This window comes from Rosa rugosa, chromosome 1, assembly GCF_958449725.1.
Source record: "Rosa rugosa chromosome 1, drRosRugo1.1, whole genome shotgun sequence".
In the NCBI taxonomy this organism is placed as follows: Eukaryota; Viridiplantae; Streptophyta; class Magnoliopsida; order Rosales; family Rosaceae; genus Rosa; species Rosa rugosa.
In genome coordinates, this window is record NC_084820.1 from 56,917,304 (window position 1) to 56,927,000 (window position 9,697).

The following is a 9,697-nucleotide window of genomic DNA, read 5'->3' on the forward strand; positions in this document are numbered from 1 at the left end:
AGAATCCATGTAGAAGTAGGTAATTTATTCCAGTTTGAATTCATGTACTATCATTGCAATCACTCATCTGTATGGATACAATCAATCATACATGGAAGGTACGTAATCGAGTCAATATCCTGAACCAAACGACCACACATAATCTACAAAGTATCAATTAAGGTTTCACTCAAATGGCATGAGATATTGTTAGAAAGTAAATCTTGTATATCCATATCCTGTATATTAGGGATGTCGATTATCCTTAGTTATTTGCTGCCATATGTATTCTTTAATTGTAGAGATAGTTTCCTTGTACAATTGATACTCTTTTGTAACCTCTGTATATATCTTCGATAATGAATGATAGAATCCATTCTAGCCAAACTATCTTCTTTTCATGGTATCGATCAGAGCAGGACTAAAATCCTGTCTCTCTCTTTCTCGCTGCTATGCTCTATTTTCTCGTGCAGTAGCGCCCTTCTCCAATCCCTCACCATGGCAGACGAACAAAAACTCTCTAATCCCTACTTCCTCCACCATTCAGATCATCCAGGTTTGGTTTTGGTTTCCAAACCACTGAATGGAGATAACTACTCACCTTGGCTGCTGACTTGATACACATTTACGCAAGCGTACGTATCATTGTCAAGATAGGGAAATATTATGCCCAAAGTTTATCGTACCACGGGGATTAGTGGCTAACCCACAATCCTTGGGTAATCGGAAATAAAGACACTTAGCAAACAAAGGAAAAGGAAAAAGAAAATAAATAAAAATGCTATTCTAAGGCACCAAGCCTTAGCAATGCTTGGCTTTGGTTTTCACCAAAGCCTAATCAAAACTAAGAGCCTAATGATGGATATGCACAAATGAGTCAAAATTTGTAGGGAGTTTTGAATTGGGAATCAACTAAATTAAACGCAACCGAAAAGTAAACTAAACAACTAATTAACGAACTAGAAAATTAAATTTGGGTTTTCAAATTAATGGGAACATGGGAGTGTCGGGTGATTCACACTAACTATCTTGCAAATATCGACGCCAATTTCACAAATGCATGCATTTCCTAAATTTGTTAAGTCCCGTATTTAGTACCGGTCAAGGCTACTAAGCCAATTATCCTTTCGGTGTATCGATTATGCCGGTTAGGGCCACAATCAACTCTCTAACTTAGGCATTACGCCAATATCTAAATTAGAGGCCTAGAGTGCAAGATAATAGAGACCCAAGTAAGCTTAGCTACAATTAAGCTAGCTAATGGTCACCACACTTAAATCCTAGATGCCACAAGACTAATAAGTTGTCAATTTATCAATCTATTCATCACAACTGCCCACAACATAATTTCAAAGGGTGACAAAGCCTAGAAACATGCTTCTAAGGACCAATAAATTCGGATTTAAAGCATACACAATGAAAATTGCATTTATTAAAATTAAAGCATCAATATTTATACAAGATGAGTTGGGGCTTCACAACCCTAACTCCCAAAATTGAATTACTCACAACCCATATAAGAATTCATCAACAAAAATATATAAAAATTATGAAATAGATAATAAGGAAGAGAGGGGAGAATTAGCTTGGTCACTTCTAACTATGAGCTAGTATGAATCAAGCAATTTCTTCACCCAACTACCCAAATTAAGGTGTGGTACTCTTGATGATAATTATTTGAAGCTTAGTGAGAATCCTCTAAATACCCAAAAGAAAACTAAACAAAATAAGAAAAATGGAAGGGAATAATGAGGGAGAGGGCAGCAGCCCTCCCCAAAGTTGTTGTGCGGCGCTGCTAGGGTGAGAGAGTCCAGTATAATTGTGGGTGGTCTGATTATATATAGTGTGAAGAGAGACGTCGACGTCAGAGGATAAGCTAGCTCCATGTGGGAAAATGACCGAAATGGGCACGTGGCTCGATTTGGGCTTCTGAAATAAGAATCATGATTAATTAAACATGGGCTGCACGTGTCAGTGATGGAGTGGTTTGCATCTCATGTTTAATTAAACCATCACCCATAATTAAGCTCCTGCATGCATGCCGTGCATGGCTTCTACAAAAGCTTGATTAATTAAGATAATTAATCAAGTGATTAATTAACTTAATTAATTAAGCTGCATCATTTATTTATTTCTTTTTCATTTTCTTTCTCTTCTTCATGTAATTCCGCACACACTATAAGATGTAATTGGATTGACCATGGTTGATCCGCATTAACAATTTCGTCATTTTGTCGGAAACTCCATTTTGCTCAATTTTCCACAATTTTCTCTCGATTTCCGTAATTCCGCTTATTTCCTACACAATAAATAAAATTGGATTAATTACATTATAATTGACTCAAGGATTAACTTATTTATAGTGTTTTAGATACGATTACATGCATAAAAATGCGTGTAATCACACCCCCACACTTGAACTTTACTTGTCCTCAAGCAAACTAAATGAAATCTAATCCGAAAATCTACTAATTCAATCATAAAGGAAGTATAGTATTAACTTTTTCAACCATAACCCTCGGAGAACTAATTATGTAGATGACCATGAAGTCGACAAAGCATGACATAGAAATTATAAATTTGTAAGGCAATTAAGATGCACATGTAAAAAATGCTCAAATATATGCATGTGATATCCATTTGTCAAATCAATTCATCACAATCAAATAGGCACATAGAAGACCTGATATAACCCACTAAACTCACAAAGGTTCACTAAATATTACCGCTCAAGTGTTTAGAGGTTATATGTGTTTCACTCAAAAGTAATTTCACAACATGCGCCGCCATATGCTTGCTCTTCGATCTCATCTCCGCTGGGTAGCCCACAATATTCAAGATCAAGAGGGACTTTTATTTGGTTGTAATGGGGCTAAGGGTAAGTGGCTAATAGAAATGAAGGATAAGGAAAGACAAAGTCCATGGAAATCGGTGAAGCAACTCTCTCTTGTAGAGATATATGACTTTGCTTTCAAATGCTAACTCACTCACTCTAATCCCAATGTACAACTCACACTATACTACGTAATACTTTTTTTTTTCTTTTCTTTTCTTCACACAACTTACTTTTTTTTTTCTTCTATTTTTCTTTTCCTTGAACTTTCTTCTTCTTTTTTTTTTTTTTTTTTGAGAACTTTCTTTTCTATACAAATTACTCACCCCCATACTTATTCTTTTGTAACCTCACACTTTTGACTTTTTCTTTTCTTTGGAAGCACTCAAACATAAAGTCATTCTCTCGAATCACTTCACCTACTACCACGGAAGGGTAGGATAAAAGTGTATAGGTTAGGTAGGGATTTGTGGTGATAATGAACAAAAAGTCTTAATATATACATAGGCTCAAAGTGGCAATCTAGTGGCAATCTTTGGGCACATGCTTCTTTGGCCATGGTGTTATTAACCTAAAATGCCTCAATCCTTTCTATCCCATCGCAAGCTAAAAGTAGCCTCGAGAGGTCTCAAGCAAGTTCTAGATACGCAATGTCATGAAATTGTACACACATAAAGAAAAAGTGAATGAACAATGCATACACTATATTAGGCTCAAAAGCTCACAAATAAGGCAGGCAAGTTAATCGAATAATCTATATGCTTCTCTAATTATGATGAACCAACCTAACCATAGGCTATGTGCACACATATAGTCAAGCATAGATCACATATACACTTAATCACAAAACAAATTCAAAATCCTAGATCATGCTGAATCTATCCACAATCATAACAAGTTAAGTCCATGGCTCGTCATTGGGGTTGGAAAAGGCATTAACTACTAAAATCTAATTACAAAAAGCTAATTTTAGGGCGCCCAAGCCCTCACCCCCACACTTAAAACCAACATTGTCCTCAATGTTGTAAAGTGAGCTCGAAAGCTAAAATCCGTGTCGGATTTAGGCATGAGAGTGAAGTCTGTAAGAAGACACACAAATTAACTATGAAAATAAAAATCTAAATGCGGAGAAAAGTTACGGAAAACCCCCTTTGTTGACCCTCCATTGCTCACGACTTTTGGAGAAGACTAAAATAAGACACCAACTTCAAGGCACAAGGCCTTGACTTCCTTAACGTATGCTCCATAATAGCTCAAGGTGCTCAAGAAAGATCGACTCCATTGAGAAATATATAGTGTCCAAAGAGCAATGTGTCACAAATAGGCCACCAAAGAATAAGGACAAGGTCCTCCATTAAGATCACAGGCTTTGCCACCTCCAACAAACCTCACAACAGCCCTATAATGGCCTCCATTGAAGAGTTGAAGTGCAAGAAGTCCAACCACCCCGAGTGAACACAAACTAGTGAGTGCAGAAAACTTCCAGCAATGACCTTTCTGTCTTCAAATGCCCATATCTCATACTCAGAAAGTGATAATCAGGTGAGGCCACTTGAAATGGAAAGTAGACTCAGAGAACTTTCTATCCATATAAAGTTAGCCACCTATCTCCAATTGAAATGAAAATTAAAGGTGGTCAAACTTGCCAATCTGTCATGAAGTTTTCTGCTGACCCTCAGTCACCAAAATTGTAATATCTGAAGCTCCAGAGGTGCAAAGAAGGTGAGACCAACTGGGTACGAAAGTAGACTCATGAATATATCTGAAGGTAAAATTTCACTGAAGTATCATATCTGAGTCAAACATCGTTGGCCTCCAAACTCACAGATCTGTTCTGCAGTTTCTGTCGTACGTGCCCTGTTTCTGGCCTCTGTCACTTGGAATACTATATCTGAAGCTAAGAAGGTTCAAATCAAAAACTGTTTCTTCTGCATATAGAGGACATGTGAAGATACATCTCTGGAAAATTTGAGCTCCAAATAACTTAATATGTAGAGGGTGTAGCTTCCCAAAATCACTCTACATTAGCTATCTCTGTTCTGAACTCCATGGACCATTAAATAACTAGAGCTCCAGTGACTGAAAGTGGTTCAAATTTTGGCACAAGACAGTAGACATAGAAAAATAGTTCCAAAAAATTTCAGCTCAAAATAGCATGTAGAATGGAATCTATAGTCACCCAAATTCAACTGAATTTCAGGACAGAAACTGCTCACTACCAAATTAATTCTCCTTCACATTTCCAACTCCGGACACCTCCCATCCTCCAAAAAGATGGCCAAATAGCCTTATTGATGCAAAATAAACCAGGAAATTTCAAAACCACATAGGGTTGCCTCCCTAGAAGCGCTTGTTTTTAAAGACCCCAAGCCGGTCTATAGAACATGATCGTTGTCAAGGTGGATACTTCTCAAGTACGACCACCCTATTGTTTGGGGCTAAAGGACTCCTTGATGTACCATAGAGGCAAGACCAAGAACTACCTATGAATATTACAAATGGCAAGCAAAAATGTAGCTTCTTAATTTTCCTCTTCTTCTCAATTTTTCTTCTAGGAGCCAATATACTTGCCTTCTCCTTCTCAAGTGGTATAGAAATAATGCTCTTACAAACAATAGGTGGTAGGAGCTCTTGCAAGTGATGGGAAAGGTTGAGTGCAAGAGGTTCACTTCCTTTCCAATCTATCACCTCATTGTAGAAACATTGACCACTTAATGGTGGATTAGGAGATAAAAGTACCTTGATCCCAATCCTCTCATGAATAACATAAGTGATCAATATTCTACAATCCACCTTGGGAAGCTCATGATGGATCTCCATGGATGTGGGAGGAGAGAAAGTCCTTGGCTCTTCAATTTCTTCATCATCACAAGCTAGTGAAATACTCTCTTCCTCCATGGGAATATCGACCTCAATGAATAAGGGATTAGGGTGTATGACTTCAAACTCCGCATCCTCCTCATTAGACAAGCCATCCTCTTCTTCGGAATCATCTTCAAGCATCTCCCCTTCATTTGGAAGCTTAGATTGTACCCATTCCGCCGAAGAGTAGTCTCTCACCCCACTTGCATTGGAACTTTCATAACCAAGCTCAATTTCTTGTACATCAACATCACTATAATCATCTTCAATTTGCATAAACAACTCTTGCTCAAGATGTTTGACATGTACATTTTCTCTTGAAATAGGCTCCACTTGGTCAAAGAAAGATTTATGCTCATATATGGCAAAGGGTGGCTCTTGTGCAAAACTTGCTTCAAGTTGCTCATTGGAATGTGCAAGCATTTCTTGAGAAGCTTGCAATTGAGCTTGTGAGGCTTGCAATTGGGCTTGGGAAGCTTGCAATTGAGCTAGCAATTCTTCAAGAGAAGGCTTCCTAGACTCATACGCTTGCTCATGAGGATATGCTTCGGAAACCATGGTCTCTTGTGAGATCCTAGCTTGAGAGGCATGTAAAAGATCTCGGGAGGCTTGCAATTGAGCTAGTAGTCCTTCAACGAATTCCTTCCTAGGCTCATAAGCTTCATCTTGTGGATATGCGTCGAGTACAAATGTCTCTTGATACATGTCCATCGTGTACTCACGCTCTTGCATAAAATTCGGGCACTCAAATCTCAAAGAGCACTCAAAAGGTGAATGCCACGGAGAATTACACAAAGCACAAGTTTCATTGCAAGAAGACATAGAACCGATCGCATGAGAATTCCACACTTGATGACCTCCACCATAAAAACTTTCGTGCTCATATCCCCTTGGGTCTTCCCATCCATATCTCCATTGATCCATAACTCAATATGATAAGAAATATGCACCTATATAAATGAGTTCCCAAAAGTAAGATTAGTAACAAAAAAAAAAAAAAACAAAAAAAAATAGAAATTATAAAATTAAAGAGTAATTTTTTTTTTTTAATAAAGAAACAAAAATATGCTAAAGTGACCTAAAGAACCGATTCACCAAGGGATTAAGGCTATTAAACCCTAATCCCCGGCAACGGTGCCATTGACTTGATACACATTTACACAAGCGTACGTATCATTGTCAAGATAGGGAAATATTATGCCCAAAGTTTATCGTACCACGGGGATTAGTGGCTAACCCACAATCCTTGGGTAATCGGAAATAAAGACACTTAGCAAACAAAGGAAAAGGAAAAAGAAAATAAATAAAAATGCTATTCTAAGGCACCAAGCCTTAGCAATGCTCGGCTTTGGTTTTCACCAAAGCCTAATCAAAACTCGGCTTTGGTTTTCACCAAAGCCTAATCAAAACTAAGAGCCTAATGATGGATATGCACAAATGAGTCAAAATTTGTAGGGAGTTTTGAATTGGGAATCAACTAAATTAAACGCAACCGAAAAGTAAACTAAACAACTAATTAACGAACTAGAAAATTAAATTTGGGTTTTCAAATTAATGGGAACATGGGAGTGTCGGGTGATTCACACTAACTATCTTGCAAATATCGACGCCAATTTCACAAATGCATGCATTTCCTAAATGTGTTAAGTCCCGTATTTAGTACCGGTCAAGGCTACTAAACCAATTATCCTTTCGGTGTATCGATTATGCCGGTTAGGGCCACAATCAACTCTCTAACTTAGGCATTACGCCAGTTAAAGCCGCAATATCTAAAATTAGAGGCCTAGAGTGCAAGATAATAGAGACCCAAGTAAGCTTAGCTACAATTAAGCTAGCTAATGGTCACCACACTTAAATCCTAGATGCCACAAGACTAATAATTTGTCAATTTATCAATCTATTCATCACAACTGCCCACAACATAATTTCAAAGGGTGACAAAGCCTATAAACATGCTTCTAAGGACCAATAAATTCGGATTTAAAGCATACACAATGAAAATTGCATTTATTAAAATTAAAGCATCAATATTTATACAAGATGAGTTGGGGCTTCACAACCCTAACTCCCAAAATTGAATTACTCACAACCCATATAAGAATTCATCAACAAAAATATATAAAAATTATGAAATAGATAATAAGGAAGAGAGGGGAGAATTAGCTTGGTCACTTCTAACTATGAGCTAGTATGAATCAAGCAATTTCTTCACCCAACTACCCAAATTAAGGTGTGGTACTCTTGATGATAATTATTTGAAGCTTAGTGAGAATCCTCTAAATACCCAAAAGAAAACTAAACAAAATAAGAAAAATGGAAGGGAATAATGAGGGAGAGGGCAGCAGCCCTCCCCAAAGTTGTTGTGCGGCGCTGCTAGGGTGAGAGAGTCCAGTATAATTGTGGGTGGTCTGATTATATATAGTGTGAAGAGAGACGTCGACGTCAGAGGATAAGCTAGCTCCATGTGGGAAAATGACCGAAATGGGCACGTGGCTCGATTTGGGCTTCTGAAATAAGAATCATGATTAATTAAACATGGGCTGCACGTGTCAGTGATGGAGTGGTTTGCATCTCATGTTTAATTAAACCATCACCCATAATTAAGCTCCTGCATGCATGCCGTGCATGGCTTCTACAAAAGCTTGATTAATTAAGATAATTAATCAAGTGATTAATTAACTTAATTAATTAAGCTGCATCATTTATTTATTTCTTTTTCATTTTCTTTCTCTTCTTCATGTAATTCCGCACACACTATAAGATGCAATTGGATTGACCATGGTTGATCCGCATTAACAATTTCGTCCTTTTATCGGAAACTCCATTTTGCTCAATTTTCCACAATTTTCTCTCGATTTCCGTAATTCCGCTTATTTCCTACACAATAAATAAAATTGGATTAATTACATTATAATTGACTCAAGGATTAACTTATTTATAGTGTTTTAGATACGATTACATGCATAAAAATGCGTGTAATCAGCTGCGAGCAATGAGCATCGCTCTTAATGCTAAGAACAAGTTGAGCTTTGTCAATGGCATTATCAAGCCTCCTTCGGCAGAAACACATCCGGATGATTATGCTGCATGGTCTCGGTGTAACGACATGGTCCATTCATGGATTGTCAACTCCATTGCTCCGGAAATCACGCTGTCTGAGATCTACTACACCATAGCTCGTGAAGTTTAGGAAGATCTTCATGAGCGTTTCTCCCAAAGCAATGCACCTAGCATCTTTGAAATTTAGCGAGAGATTGCTTATCATCGACAAGAACAACTTTCGGTTTCTACCTACTACACCAAGTTGAAGAGTTTATGGGATGAATCATCCTTCTACAAAGATGCGTCTTCTTGCACCTATGGAGCACAACATGGCCGACAAAAGCTGATGCAATTCCCAATGAGTTTAAATGAGTCCTACAGTGCTACTCGTGGATAGAAACTCTTGATGAATCCTCTTCCTTCTGTCCATCAAGCCTACTCTTATGTTTGTCAAGAAGAAAAGTAGAGACTTCTCAGTACTACACATGCAACCACAGATTCCAACACTAGTGCAGCAATGGCTGTTAGAAACAGCAAGCCTAATCACCCTACTCTGCAAGGAAAAGCTGAGCGATCTGACCAGGCTTTCCAGGGTTCTCAAGATAGGAGACACTCTGGCTCCTCCAAAGGTCGACCTCATTGCACTTACTGTAAAGAGATGGGGCATTATGTCGAGACTTGTTACCAATTGATTGGGTATCCACTAGGTCATCCAAAAGGCAGATCTAATCGCCCCAAAAATGATGGAGGTCGTAGTAACTCTTCTTTAGCTAATCAAGTTTCTGATGGGTTAGTTAAAGATGACGGGAAGTCAGTTGTCTCAGGAATTTCAGAAGCCCAACTCCAACAACTTATAGCGCTTCTGAGTGTCAAAGAGAATGAAGGTGCTAATCCCCAAGCACATGCATCAACCACCAAACTAGATTTGTCTAAAATTTCTTCCCGTCGTTGGATCATTGATAGTGGTGCAACAGATCACAT